We start from the raw sequence: 15,830 nt of genomic DNA on the forward strand, positions 1-15,830 counted from the left end.
GAGAGGAGAAAGTAGAGTTGTAAGTGACACTGAAGGAGCGGTGGTATAGGTAGGATGAGAACCAGCGAAGAGTACAGTCACGGAGACCAAAGGAGTGGAGTTTTTTGAGGAGGAGGGGGTGGTCCACTGTGTCAAAGGCAGCAGAGAGATCCAGGAGAAGTAGTACAGAATAGTGTCCATTGGCTTTAGCCATTAGTAGGTCATTTGAGAGTTTAAGGAGAGCAGTTTTCGTGGAGTGTTGAGGGCGAAAACCGGACTGAAGGGGATCAAGAAGTTTATTCATGGTCAGATGGTCGCTTAATCGGTTGTAGACCAGTCTTTCAAGAAGTTTGGAGGAGAAGGAGAGTAAGGAGATGGGACGTAAGTTGTTGAGATTGGTGGGATCCAGTGAGGGCTTTTTTAGTATGGGGGTGACTAGCGCATGTTTTAGAGAGTTTGGGAAGATGCCACAAGAGAGGGAGAGGTTGAAAATGTGAGTTAGAGAGCGTAGAATCGAGTCAGAGGGTGAGCGTAGCATTTTCGAGGGAACAGGATCCAGGGGGCAAGTGGTTAGATGAGTGCTAGATAAATGTTTAGCAACCTCAGTAGTAGTAGCAGGGTTGAATGGGGGAAGTAATGATTGTATCTGTGGACATGGGGTGTTGCATGGGGGAGGTTTTTGCGCATTGGCGATCTCCTCATGAATTGTATCAATCTTAGTTTTGAAGTGATTGGCAATCTCCTGGGCAGTGAGTGAGTTGGTGGGTGGAGGCAGTGGAGGACAGAGTAGAGTGTTGAAGGTAGAGAAGAGTTGACGTGGACTGGATGAGAAGGTGTTGATGAGTGTGATAAAGTAGGTCTGTTTGGCACTGTGAAGGCAGGAGTAGTATTTTAGGAGGGCAGATTTATATTGTGTGAAGTCTTCCTGGGTCTTAGTCTTATGCCACAGGCGCTCAAGAGCGCGGCTACGTTTTCTGAGACTTCTGGTGTCATCTGTTTGCCAGGGTTGTAGCAGTCGGGGCCTAATTCTGCGTGTAGCGAGGGGGGCCAGCTTGTCTAGAGAGGAAGACAGTGAGCTGTTGTAAATGAAAGTAGCTAGGTTGGGGCAGGATAGGGGGGAGATTTTGTCATAGAGGTGATCAGTAGCAGAGTAGAGAAGAGAAGGGTTGAGGTGGCGAAGGTTTCTGCGTGTAACTGTTAGGCGGTTGGAGGGAGAAGAGGTGGAAGACAAGGAGAGAGCAAAACTAATAAGGTGGTGATCAGAGAGTGGGAGTGGATTGTTGGAAAGGTTGCACGGAGTGCATAGATAGGAGAAGGCAAGGTCAAGGGTGTTGCCATTGGAGTGGGTAGGAGCCTGTATCCATTGCTTCAGGTCAAGCGATGAGGTTAGATTGAGAAGTTTAGAAGTAATAGTAGTGTTAGTGTTGACAGGGATGTTGAAGTCCCCAAGAATAATTGTGGGGATTTCAGAAGAGAGAAAGTAGGGTAGCCAGGCAGAGAAGTCATCAAGAAAGGCTGATACCGGTCCAGGGGGCCGGTAGATGACAGCAATTCTTAGAGAAATGGGAGAGAAAAGACGAATGCAGTGTGCCTCAAAAGAGGAGAGTGTCAGAGAGGGAGGTGGGTGAAGAACCTGATAGGTGCTGCATGGGGCTAGAAGGATTCCCACTCCACCTCCCTTCCGTCCACTTAGTCTGGGGGAGTGAGTCCAGAGAAGGCCCCCATGGGAGAGGGAAGCAGGAGAAATAGTATCCGATTCATGAAGCCAGGTTTCAGTAATGGCAAGTAGGTTAAAGGAATTTGTGATGAAGAGGTCATGGAGGGTGGTGAGTTTGTTGCAGACAGAACGTGCATTCCACAGGGCACAGAAAAAGGGGGGGCTGGTTTTGGAAAGAGGAATATAGACCAAGTTCTGTGGGTTGCGGCTCCTGCCAGAGGGTGTAGGGGGATGGGAGCGTTGGGCAAAGACAGATGATGGTGGCCCAGGGTTTGGGGATATGTCACCAGAGATTAGGAGAAGCAGGAGGGTGAGGGAGATAATGTGGGAATGTGATTTATGTGAAGGGGCATGTCTCAGAGTACTGGAGGTTTTATCAGTGTATGGATGTAGAATGAGCGAGAGTTGGTAAGAGCAGTAGTAGGGGGAAGACAGAAGGCAGGGTGATATGTATAAGCAGGCGGGTGGAGAGGGAGGGTGAAGGTAAGAGAGTTTGAGGAGAGAGGACAGGAGTGTCAGAAGCAGTGGTAGAGAGTGCATGTTACAGAGTGGAAGGAGAGCTTAATAGAGAGACAGGGTCACCTGCAGTCTGTTAGCTGCTTTCCAGTGCAGATTGCTGTATTTGTTTGCTTCGTGCAATCGCTGAAGTGCAGAGAATGAAGTGCATATCACTTGTAGAAAGAATCACTTAGAGATAGAAGCCTTAAGGATAGAAGCCCCTGCAATGTGCTCCCCCAGCAATGTGCTGACCCCTTAAGGATGCTCAAATATATACTGTTATAAGGGTGGGGTTTAAGTTTGTTAATTAATCATGAGTGACTATAAGAGTGCCTAGCAATCAAAGTGAACTTTTTGCTACAAAAGTCAGAATAGCAAAAGGCCAAGACAAGATCAACACATAAAACTTAGGTAAGACAGTTCAGAAAAACAAATAATGTCATGGTTGTTCGCACAGGGCAACAGATAGAGAAGGCCACATACCAGAGACACACACACACACACACACACAGAGACAGCAGGCAGATCCCAATTTCAGTTAACGGTGGAAGATGTGGATGAGCTGACACATACCAGAGACACACACACACACACACAGAGACAGCAGGCAGATCCCAATTTCAGTTAACGGTGGAAGATGTGGATGAGCTGACACATACCTGTAAAGAGACAGAAGGAATGATCAGGTGAGGCAGAACTTAGTGCAGAGAATGAAGTGCATATCACTTGTAGAAAGAATCACTTAGAGATAGAAGCCTTAAGGATAGAAGCCCCTGCAATGTGCTCCCCCAGCAATGCCACCACCAACACCTAAGACCCAATTCTTCATCAGAGTATATAATGCAGTCCATATAGTATATATACTGCAGTTCAGAGTAAATAGTGCAGTCCATATAGTATATATACTGCAGTTCAGAGTATATAGTGCCCTCAGTGTAGTATATATAATACAGTGCAGGGTATATAGCGCAGTGTACAATATATAATATAGTGTATTGAAGTGGTTAAGGGGAGCCCTATGACAGAATTAAGAAAAAAAACGGCATGGGTTCCTCCTCCATACCAGGCCCTTTGGGTCTGGTATGGATTTTGGGGGGACACTCATGCCATTTAAAAAAATAAATACATGGCGTGGAGTTCCCCTTAATATCCATACCAGACCCGAAGGGCCTGGTATGGACTGCGGGGAACCTACGCTGTTTTTGTTCAATGATTTTTTTATGTATATATCCGGGATCTTGCAATACATTGCAGCCTTGAGCAATTATAAATGACATTTTTTCCTTTGGAAATGTCATTCTGCAGTACTGTTCTAAACATGGGGAAAATGTGCTACTTTACAGGCAAACTAAGGGGATCCCCCAGGCATGATATTTAAAGGAATATTTCATTTTTATTGTTTCACTTTAACCACTTGCCAACCGCCAACCATCTTTTGAAAGCAGCAGAATGGCAATCTGCGCAAATCACCATAGCTGTTCACTTAGGAGCCGTTGCACATGCCCGATGGCTGCAATGTCCGCCGGGCACCCGCAATCGCTGCTGACAGAGACAGAACAGAGATCTGTCAATGTAAACAGACAGATCTCCATTCTGTCAGGGGTGAGGGGACTGATCTGTTGTTCCTACTGCTTAGAATCAACAATCGGTCTTCTCCCCCAGGGAGTCCCATCCCCCCACAGTTAGAAACACTCCCTAGGACACACTTTGTACCCCTTGATCGCCCCCTAATGTTAACCCCTTCCCTGCTAGTGAGAATTATACAGTAATCAGTGGCTATTTTTAGCTCTGATCGCTGTATAAATGTCAATGGTCCCAAAATAGTGTCAAAAGTGTGTGATCTGTCTGTCGCAATGTTGCAGTCCCTATAAAAATCGCAGATCGCCGCCATTACTAGTAAAAAAAAATAAAATAATAAAAATGGTGAAAATCTATCTGTCAGGAAAGGTTTCACCTGCTGGTGGCACTGTCTGATCTTTGGGCCGCAGTACTGGTGTCCACCAGCGGGTGTCTCCTAGCAATCTGGAGCCGACATCATCTCCTGCAGTCAGGCGTCACCTGAGAATGATTGCAGGAGATGTGTATTTATACCCGGCAAGCACTCACACACTTGCCTTGGTATTGTCCTTGGGCCCTGAACTGTACCTGTGATCCTGTGTGCCTGAGCCTGAACTTGAACCTGTTCCCTCCCCTCCTGTGATCCTGTTATCCTGTACCTAGGGTTGCCACCTTATCCCTTTAAAACCGAACACATATTCATTACACAGGTTTTCTGGCTGATTAAGGTGGTAATTAAACTCACTTGGTGCCTTATCTGCATTCAGTTAGCCTCAGAACCTGTGTAATTCATATGTGTTTTGGTTTAAAGGGATGAGGTGGCAACCCTACCTGTACCCCTGCCCTGCAGCCTGATCCCTTCCACCTTCTCCCTGTCCTGTCTTTCTCCTTGCCCCCATCTGCTGATCTCCCATATATGACCCTGGCCTGGCTACGATTACGATTCTGGTATTCCCTATCTTCTGTATATGCTAGTTTAGATTGTTGCTCTTTGTGAGTCACTGTTTAGTTGTTTGATTTGTTTTACACTGTTTGGTATTGGAGGTGCGTTTATATCTGTGTTCACTTATCCTAATAAACTACATTACTTTTTCACCTTACATATGTTTTGGTTCACTCTGCAGTCCACACAGTTCTGGTCACACCGATGACACTATCCTCTATTTTGTAGACGCTATAGCTTTTAGACAAACCAATCAATATACGCTTATTGTGATTTTTTTACCAAAAATATGTATAAAAATTTCTTATCAGCCTAAATTGAGGAAAAAAATATTTTTTGGGGATATTTATTGTAGCAAAAAGTAAAAGATATTGTGTTTTTTTTTAATTGTCGCTCTTGTTTTGTTTATAGCGCAAAAAATAAAAACTGCAGAGGTGATCAAATACCACCAAAAGAAATTTCTATTTGTGGGAAAATAAGGACATACATTTTGTTTGGGTACAAAGTTGTACGACCGCGCAATTGTCAGTTAAAGCGACGCAGTGCCGTATCGCAAAAAATGGTCTGGTTTGGAAGGGGGTAAATTCTTCCGGGGCTGAAGTGGGTAAGCATTCTTAAAATCACTGCTCCTGAAAAAACGGCCATTTTTTTATTTTTCACATTCGTGTCCCATAGACTTTACCGATGTTCGCACAAATTTTTTATCTGTTCACAAGTTTTGGTGCGAACCGAACCGGTAGGGTGTTCAGCTCATCCCTATTCTTGACATGTTGGGTATCTATTTAGTGAACACAACCTCATATTTTATACTTTTTACCAACTGGGTAATAAATTGCATTTGTGTGCACTAAAATTAACAAGTACAGTATCTCACAAAAGTGAGTACATCCCTCACATTTTTGTAAATATTTTATGCTATCTTTTCATGTAACAACACTGAAGAAATTACACTTTGCTACAATGTAAAGTAGTGAGTGTACAGCTGGTATAAAAGTGTACATCTGCTTTCCCCTCAAAACAACTCAACACGCAGACATTAACCACTTGCTGACCGGGCCATAGCCGAAAGATGGCTACAGCGTGGTCAGCTTATTCTGGGTGGGCATCCATGGGATGTTCTCCCAGAATGTTGCTCTCGTGCGCCCCCCTGGGGCTCGCTCCTGCAAACATCCATAACCGCCGGGTCCGGAAGACCCGGCGCATCATGGATCACGGTAAATGGCCGCTTGTAGCGGCCATTTACCACGTGATCACTCCGTCAAATGAAGGAGCGATCACTTGTAAACAAACCGGTGTCATGTCATGATGCCGGTTCCTCCCTCCCCTCTATGTACCGATCTGTACAGTGTGGGGGGAGAGGGGGAGAGGGGGAGAGGGGGAGAGGGGGAGAGATCATTTTTAGCAGCGCTGTGGGCTGGATCTGTAGTGCCAACAGTGCTGCTCTGTGCCCATACTGTGCAATACTCTGCAATAATGTGCAATACTCTGCAGTACTCTCCAATAATGTGCAATACTCTGCCAATACTCTGCAATAATGTGCAATACTCTGCAATAATGTGCAATACTCTGCAATACCTACTCTGCCAATACTCTGCCAATACTCGCCAATACTCTGCCAATACTGTGCCAATACTCACCAATACTCTGCAATAAACTTTAACAGAAACAAAGATTTTTTTTTTTTACCAAATTTTCAGTCTTTTTTGATTTATAGCGCAAAAAATAAAAAACCCAGTGGTGATTAAATACCACCAAAAGAAAGCTCTATTTGTATGAAAAAAGGACAAAAATTTCATATGGGTACAGTGTTGCATGACTGAGTAATTGTCATTCAAAATGTGAGAGCCCTGAAAGCTGAAAATTGGTCTGTTTAGGAAGGGGGTTTAAGTGCCCTGTGGTCAAGTGGTTAATGTCTAAACTGATGGCAACAAAAGTGAGTACACCCCTAAGTGAAAATGTCCAAATTGGGCCCAATTAGCCCTTTTCCCTCCCGTATGACTCGTTACAAGGTCTCAGGTGTGAATGGGGAGCAGGTGTGTTAAATTTGGTGTTATTGCTCTCATTTCAGGTGAGGAGTACAAAGTCAAGTGTGTCTTGCCTGCAGTCAAGCATGGTAGTGGGAATGTCATGGTCTGGGGCTGCATGAGTGCTGCCGGCACTGGGGAGCTACAGTTCATTGAGGGAACCATGAATGCCAACATGTACTGTGACATACTGAAGCAGAGCATGATCCCCTCCCTTGAGAGACTGGACCACAGGGCAGTATTCCAACATGATAATGACCCCAAACACACCTCCAAGATGACCACTGCCTTGCTAAAGAAGCTGAGGGCAAAGGTGATGGACTAGCCAAGCATGTCTCCAGACTAAACCCTATTGGGCATCTGTGGGGCATCCTCAAACAGAAGGTGGAGGAGTGCAAGGTCTCTAACATCCACCAGCTCTGTGGTGTTGTCATGGCCTGGCTACGATTACGATTCTGGTATTCCCTATCTTCTGTATATGCTAGTTTAGATTGTTGCTCTTTGTGAGTCACTGTTTAGTTGTTTGATTTGTTTTACACTGTTTGGTATTGGAGGTGCGTTTATATCTGTGTTCACTTATCCTAATAAACTACATTACTTTTTCACCTTACATATGTTTTGGTTCACTCTGTTTGCAGTCCACACAGTTCTGGTCACACCGATGACACTATCCTCTATTTTGTAGACGCTATAGCTTTTAGACAAACCAATCAATATACGCTTATTGTGATTTTTTTACCAAAAATATGTATAAAAATTTCTTATCAGCCTAAATTGAGGAAAAAAATATTTTTTGGGGATATTTATTGTAGCAAAAAGTAAAAGATATTGTGTTTTTTTTTAATTGTCGCTCTTGTTTTGTTTATAGCGCAAAAAAATAAAAACTGCAGAGGTGATCAAATATCACCAAAAGAAATTTCTATTTGTGGGAAAATAAGGACATACATTTTGTTTGGGTACAAAGTTGTACGACCGCGCAATTGTCAGTTAAAGCGACGCAGTGCCGTATCGCAAAAAATGGTCTGGTTTGGAAGGGGGTAAATTCTTCCGGGGCTGAAGTGGGTAAGCATTCTTAAAATCACTGCTCCTGAAAAAACGGCCATTTTTTAATTCTTCACATTCATGTCCCATAGACTTTACCGATGTTCGCACAAATTTTTTATCTGTTCACAAGTTTTGGTGCGAACCGAACCGGTAGGGTGTTCAGCTCATCCCTATTCTTGACATGTTGGGTATCTATTTAGTGAACACAACCTCATATTTTATACTTTTTACCAACTGGGTAATAAATTGCATTTGTGTGCACTAAAATTAACAAGTACAGTATCTCACAAAAGTGAGTACATCCCTCACATTTTTGTAAATATTTTATGCTATCTTTTCATGTGACAACACTGAAGAAATTACACTTTGCTACAATGTAAAGTAGTGAGTGTACGGCTTGTATAACAGTGTACATCTGCTTTCCCCTCAAAACAACTCAACACGCAGACATTAACCACTTGCTGACCAGGCCATAGCCGAAAGATGGCTACAGTGTGGTCAGCTTATTCTGGGTGGGCATCCATGGGATGTTCTCCCAGAATGTTGCTCTCGTGCGCCCCCCTGGGGCTCGCTCCTGCAAACATCCATAATCGCCGGGTCCGGAAGACCCGGCGCATCATGGATCACGGTAAATGGCCGCTTGTAGCGGCCATTTACCACGTGATCACTCCGTCAAATGAAGGAGCGATCACTTGTAAACAAACCGGTGTCTTGTCATGATGCCGGTTCTTCCCTCCCCTCTCTGTACCGATCTGTTCAGTGCGGGGGGAGAGGGGGAGAGGGGGAGAGGGGGAGAGATCATTTTTAGCAGCGCTGTGGGCTGGATCTGTAGTGCCAACAGTGCTGCTCTGTGCCCATACTGTGCAATACTCTGCAATAATGTGCAATACTCTGCAGTACTCTCCAATAATGTGCAATACTCTGCCAATACTCTGCAATAATGTGCAATACTCTGCAATAATGTGCAATACTCTGCAATAATGTGCAATACCCTGCAATACCTACTCTGCCAATACTCTGCCAATACTCACCAATACTCTGCCAATACTGTGCCAATACTCACCAATACTCTGCAATAAACTTTAACAGAAACAAAGATTTTTTTTTTTACCAAATTTTCAGTCTTTTTTGATTTATAGCGCAAAAAATAAAAAACCCAGTGGTGATTAAATACCACCAAAAGAAAGCTCTATTTGTATGAAAAAAAGGACAAAAATTTCATATGGGTACAGTGTTGCATGACTGAGTAATTGTCATTCAAAATGTGAGAGCCCCGAAAGCTGAAAATTGGTCTGTTTAGGAAGGGGGTTTAAGTGCCCTGTGGTCAAGTGGTTAATGTCTAAACTGATGGCAACAAAAGTGAGTACACCCCTAAGTGAAAATGTCCAAATTGGGCCCAATTAGCCCTTTTCCCTCCCGTATGACTCGTTACAAGGTCTCAGGTGTGAATGGGGAGCAGGTGTGTTAAATTTGGTGTTATTGCTCTCATTTCAGGTGAGGAGTACAAAGTCAAGTGTGTCTTGCCTGCAGTCAAGCATGGTGGTGGGAATGTCATGGTCTGGGGCTGCATGAGTGCTGCCGGCACTGGGGAGCTACAGTTCATTGAGGGAACCATGAATGCCAACATGTACTGTGACATACTGAAGCAGAGCATGATCCCCTCCCTTGGGAGACTGGACCACAGGGCAGTATTCCAACATGATAATGACCCCAAACACACCTCCAAGATGACCACTGCCTTGCTAAAGAAGCTGAGGGCAAAGGTGATGGACTAGCCAAGCATGTCTCCAGACTAAACCCTATTGGGCATCTGTGGGGCATCCTCAAACAGAAGGTGGAGGAGTGCAAGGTCTCTAACATCCACCAGCTCTGTGGTGTTGTCATGGAGGAGTGAAAGAGGATTCCAGTGGCAACCAGTAAAGCTCTGGTGAACTCCATGCCAAAGAGGGTTAAGGCGGTGCTGGAAAATACAAAAAATTGAAACTTTGAGCCCAATATGGACATTTTCACTTAGGGGTGTACTCACTTTTGTTGCCAGCAGTTTAGACATTAATGGCTGTGTGTTGAGTTATTTTGAGGGGACAGCAAATTTACACTGTTATACAAGCTGTACACTCACTACTTTACATTGTAGCAAAGAGTCATTTTTTCAGTGTTGTCACATGAAAAGATAGAATAAAATATTTACTAAAAATGTGAGGGATGTACTCACTTATGTGAGATAATGTATATATTTTTTTCTGAAAATACGCATTGGATAAACTGTTTCATTATAAACGTATGACTCCATGGTCTCTGCTTTCAGACAATATAGAATGTATAGGGGGGTTAACTGATCTTCAGGCTTAAAATGTTTATTTTATCATGTGTGCAAAACAAAATAAAAATGTCCTAATCATTATAGGTATACCTTGAGTGAATGAATTCTCATACCATGGAGATGGTGATTTCCAGAATAGGTAATACACGGTCACATGACAAAGGTCACATTGATATTATAACAGTTTCCATTGACAAACATGACATGATATTACAAAGTTCAATCAGATTACAACTTTATCAGACAAGACGTGAAATGACATGGGGTTGGGTAAAAGGTTTTCCTAATGACAGGTCAGCCTTACATTACATAGACATATTATAATAAGAAAATATACAATTCAATATGTTATAATGTCATATGGGTACAGTGCTGCATGACCGCGCAATAATCATTCAAAGTGTGATGCCGCGTACACACGGTCGGATTTTCCGATGGAAAATGTGCGATCGGAGCGTGTTGTCGGAAATTCCGACCGTGTGGGCTTCATCTGACTTTTTCCATCGGATTTTCCGACAAACAAAATTTGAGAGCAGGCTATAAAATTTTCCGACAACAAAATCCATTGGCGGAATTTCCGATCGTGTGTAGACAAATCCGACGCACAAAGTGCCACGCATGCTCAGAATAAATAAAGAGATGAAAGCTATTGGCTACTGCCCCGTTTATAGTCCCGACATACGTGTTTTACGTCACCGTGTTTAGAACGATCTGATTTTCCGACAACTTTGTGTGATCGTGTGTATGCAAGACAAGTTTGAGCCAACATCCATCAGAAAAAATCCTAGGATTTTGTTGTCAGACTGTCCGATCAATGTCCGACCGTGTGTATGGGGCATGACAGTGCTAAAAGCTGAAACTTGGCCTGGGCAGGCAGGGGGTAAAAGTGCTCAGTATTGAAGTGGTTAAAGACAAACAAGGCTGCCTTGCAACCATCATTTTTTTTAATCCTTAGACAAAAAAATGCAAAAATACTAAACAAAACACTTTTTTTCTATTTACTTGGACCAGTCTTAGTTTAAAAATAAGTAGCATTACTGCACATAAAATGAGCACATTTTGTTCTGTCTGTCTGTTCTGTAAAATTATGGTTCTGGTTCAAGTCATTGCAAAGTATTTACAAAAGAAATAAAGTGTTTTTTTTTTTAATTGACAAGAAAATAATAGTTGAAGGAGACTAAGGAGTTAATTTGGCCTAATTTGAGTAAACTAAGACTTAAAGCGGTTATATAACCGCACATGTAAAAAAAAAAAAACAAAGAAAAAAGGCAAAGGCATAATGAGCTAGTATGCACCGCATACTAGCTCATTATTAAATACAGTAGGTGAACGCGATATTGTGTCAATCTCGCCGCTGTTACCGGTGAGATTTGACACCTGCGAGCCCCGTCGCGGGAGCCAGCGCCGAGCTGGCTCCCTCATCGGAAAAGGAATACTGTTTTTTTCCTTTCTCAATGAGCGACAAGCATAGATGACAGGTGTTTGGTATGAATAATGAGGGGGAATGCCGTGCCAAATAAAAAAAAAAAGCATGGATTCCCCTCCAGGGGCATACCAGGCTCTTAGGTCTGGTATGGATTTTAAGGGGAACCCTTATGCCGAAAAAATCCATACCAGACCCTTATCCGAGCACGCAGCTGGGCTGGTCAGGAAAGGAGGTGGGGACAAGCGAGTGCCCCCCTCCTGAACTGTACCAGGCCACATGCCCTCACCATGGGGGGTGGGCGCTTTGGGGCAGGGGGGCGCCCTGCGGGCCTCCCCACCCCAAAGCACCTTGTCCCCATGTTGATGAGGACAAGGGCCTCTTCCCGACAACCCTGGCTGTTGGTTGTCGGGGTCTGCGGGCAGAGGGCTTATCGTAATCTGGGAGCCCCCTTTAATAAGGGGGCCCCCAGATCCTGGCCCCCCACCCTATGTGAATGAGTATGGGGTACATCCTACCCCTACCCATTCCCCTGGGGGAAAAGTATCAATAAAAAAAGACACTAGACAGGTTTTTAAAGTAATTTATTAGTCAGCTCCGGGGGTCTTCTTCCGACTTCGGGGGTCTTCTTCCGACTGCGGGAGTCTTCTTCTGACTTCTCCGCTCTCTCCGGTTTCTTCTCCCAGTGTCCGGTTCTTCTGCCGGGCTCCTCCGCTATCTTCTGCTCTTTTGCTGCTCTTTTGCTAGCGGTGGCTCGGTCTTCTCCATTGTCTTGTTCCCTCTTCTCTTCTTCCGATGTTGACATGACGCTCTCTCTCTGTAATGATGTGTGTGAGGTGCACAGCAACTTATATAGGCATGGGGCGGGGTCACCGGGGATATCCCCCGGTGACCCCGCCCCCTTATGATGTCACAGTCCCGGGGCTGTGACATCATAAGGGGGCGGACCTTCAACCGGGCTTTCACAGCGCATGCAAAGTGAATATCTCTTAAACCGTAAAGGTTTAGGTGATATTATTTTACCTACAGGGTATACAACAGCTTTAATAGGGGGTCAAACAGATGAAGATTTTCATCTTTTATCATTTTTATTGCACATATGCCAGTAAATTTATAGTAGTATAAAGCAATCACCAGATCGTCCCAGGCAGGGGCTATGTCTGGCAATATAAAAAAAAAGAAGGCAAGACATAAAATCAATCATTCATAATATATAGTAGTGCAAACACATAGTATAAAGTATATGGTTTATGCAAACCTATTCTTGTGTTCCTACCCTTCTTCCATACAGAATCATATCTCTATTACTAATTCATTACTCCATTTCCTTTCACTTTATTCCAACCCTCCCCTCCTCCCCTCCCTACACCACCCCCCCTCCGTCACAACAAACCATTGATATTACCTTTGATGTTTCTTGCACCACCTATACTGTTACCGCTAACTTCCCTCCTATCCAATGTTCTTAATTATTTAATTATACTGTCGTTGATTTTGCGGACCATCTTCCTGTCCCTCTCTCTTCTCCCCCCCCTGCATACTTACTCTCACTTTCCTTCCCCTCGGGTATCTCAATCTCATTCTTCCTCTCTACATCACCCCCTCCCAGTCTCTACATCTGGAGCCTCTCTATTATCAATTGATGTGGGGCCAGATCCACATCCCCCAACCATGAATGCCATATCTTATTGAATTTACTCCGATCACTTCTGCGGCCGTAGGCCAGTCGTTCTCTGGGGAGAAACGAATTGACATAGGCAATCCATTGCTTCACTGTAGGTACCGTTGGGGCCATCCAGTACTTTGCAATAAGTTTCCTGGCGAGGTACAACAGTCTAGATAACATGATGTACTTTCCTCCTGGGTACATCTTTACATTTATAGCTCCAAGCAAGTATACAGTCGGGTTTAGGGGGATGGAGACCCGCGCCAACCTTGAAATATGCTGGGAGACCTCGTCCCAGTATCTATGCAGCTTTGGGCACCTCCAAATTAGATGAATAAAGTCTCCTCTGTGTACCTTGCACTTGGGGCAAAGTGGGGAATCTCCTCGTCCCCATTTATAGAGCTGTACTGATGTCCTATAGGCCCTATGAAGGATAAATAATTGTGACAGTCTTTGGGTTGCGGAGAGTGACACCACCGGAATAGCCTCGAGCGCCATTTCCCATTGTTTTTCATCTATCTCTCCTATATCCTCTACCCATTTGTTTCGACACTTTAACAATGTATGATCCTTGACTGACCTCAGCAACTCCTTGTATATTTTTGATATTAACCCTTTCCTTGTGTCTGCCAAAAAGATCTCATTCAAAAGTGAAACTGCTGGTACTGTCTGAGAGTGTGTTATTTGTTGTGCCTGTAGCGCATGGCGCAGTTGGAGGTACTGATAAAAGCCCCTCGAGTTCAAATGAAATTCCCTACATAATTGTTCATATGTCTTCAACACCTCTCCCTCGTATAATTGTGAGAAAAACTGAATCCCCTTTTCTTTCCAGTGTATGAACCCCTGTAGTCCCTGGATCTCGGAGTATCTTCTGTTGTGCCAGATCGGCGTGAATGGGAGCACGCCTGTTATTTTTAGCGTTTTCCGAACCTCACCCCATACCTTTTTAAAGAGCGTATTTATTGGTTCTACCCCCTTCATACTTGGCAAGTCCATTTCCAGATGAGAGGCCGCTTCTAACGTGGGTTCCGTCATAGTCACCAATTGGTATGTGGGGTCCTCATTTCCCTTTCGGCCCCATCCTGCCATTTGTTGTAACTGTGATGCCAGGAAATATAGCTTAGAGTTGGGTATTGCGAGCCCTCCTCTATCCTTTTCGTATTGCAGTGTTTCCAAACTAATTCTGGGTGCCTTTTTTTTCCATATCAATTCCCTCATTAGTGTATCAATTTGCTTAAACCATTTTTTTGGTATCCATATCGGTGAATTGTGGAAGACATAAAGTTGCTGTGGTGCCCACACCATTTTTATTAGGTTTGCTCGTCCTATAACTGATAGGGGGAGCCTGCACCAGCTGTTACTTTTTTGTTTCTGTCTAGAGAGCAATGGTTCCAGGTTCAACCGAAGATACTCGGCCGGATTCGGAGACACCATCACTCCCAGATACTTAAAGCTATCAACTATTGTTATTTGTTCCGCTCCCACAGGGAGTCGGTCCCTCTGCTGGTCTATAGGCCTTAGCGTTGATTTTGACCAGTTAATGTCAAAGCCTGAGAAGCTGCCGTATTCTCTCACTATCTCCATCACTGCCCGCAGAGATGAAGTCATGTCGCCCAAATATATAAGTGCATCATCTGCGTATAAAGATATTTTTTCTTCTCTCTTATGTCTACGGAACCCCACCACCTCCGTTGAATTCCGGATCTTTATAGCTAAAGGTTCTATCGCCAAAGCGAACAGTAGTGGAGACAGTGGGCAACCCTGTCTCGTCCCCCTATGCAGTTCAAATGGAGGCGAAAGTTCACTATTAATGCGTATTCTGGCTCTGGGTTTAGAGTAAAGAATCTCTACCCAAGCTACAAACCTACTTCCCAACCCGAATCTTTTCAGTGTTTCCATGAGGTAGGGCCACTCCACACTATCAAACGCTTTTGAGGCGTCCAGCGACAGAATGGCTCTACTCCCCGGGTTGTCCACTGGCATCTGAAGGTTCATGTAGAGTCTCCTTATATTATCCAATGTAGAGCGGGTAGGTATAAAACCAGACTGATCACAATGGACCAGTTTACCAATCACTCGAGATAACCTTTTAGCCAGAACACATGCGAACAATTTAACATCCGCATTTAGTAGCGAGATTGGACGATATGAGTCCAATAGAAGTTTATCTTTCCCAGGCTTTAAAATTACTGTTATTATTGCCTCACGCATGCTATCCGGTAGATAACCCATTTCCTCAGCCTCCCTTATGGCCTGCAGTAATGATGGTAAGAGGTCCTCTCTATAATGGGAGTATACCTCTGCCGGAATCCCATCTGGGCCTGGTGATTTATGGTGACCTGTCCCCTCCAGTGCTTCTCTTAATTCCGCTGATGTGATTGGGCAGTTCAACAGTTCCCTGTCCGCCTCCGATAATTGCAAAAAATCTGCAAAAAAAAAAATCTGCAAAAACTGCATCAACTCAGACGGATCATATCTAGTTTTGCTGGAGTACAAGTCCCCGTAAAACTGCTGAAAGCTGCTTAAGATGTCTGAGCTAAGGGTCTGCCTCTCCCCAGATTTAGCCCTCACAGCCAGGATAGTAGTAGGATCTCTTTGCTCTCTGGCTAAAAGGGCTAGAAGGCGGCCAGTGTTTTCCCCCTCTTCAAAGTAACTTTGT

This window comes from Aquarana catesbeiana, linkage group LG01 (genome assembly GCF_042186555.1).
Source record: "Aquarana catesbeiana isolate 2022-GZ linkage group LG01, ASM4218655v1, whole genome shotgun sequence".
Lineage (NCBI taxonomy): Eukaryota > Metazoa > Chordata > Amphibia > Anura > Ranidae > Aquarana > Aquarana catesbeiana.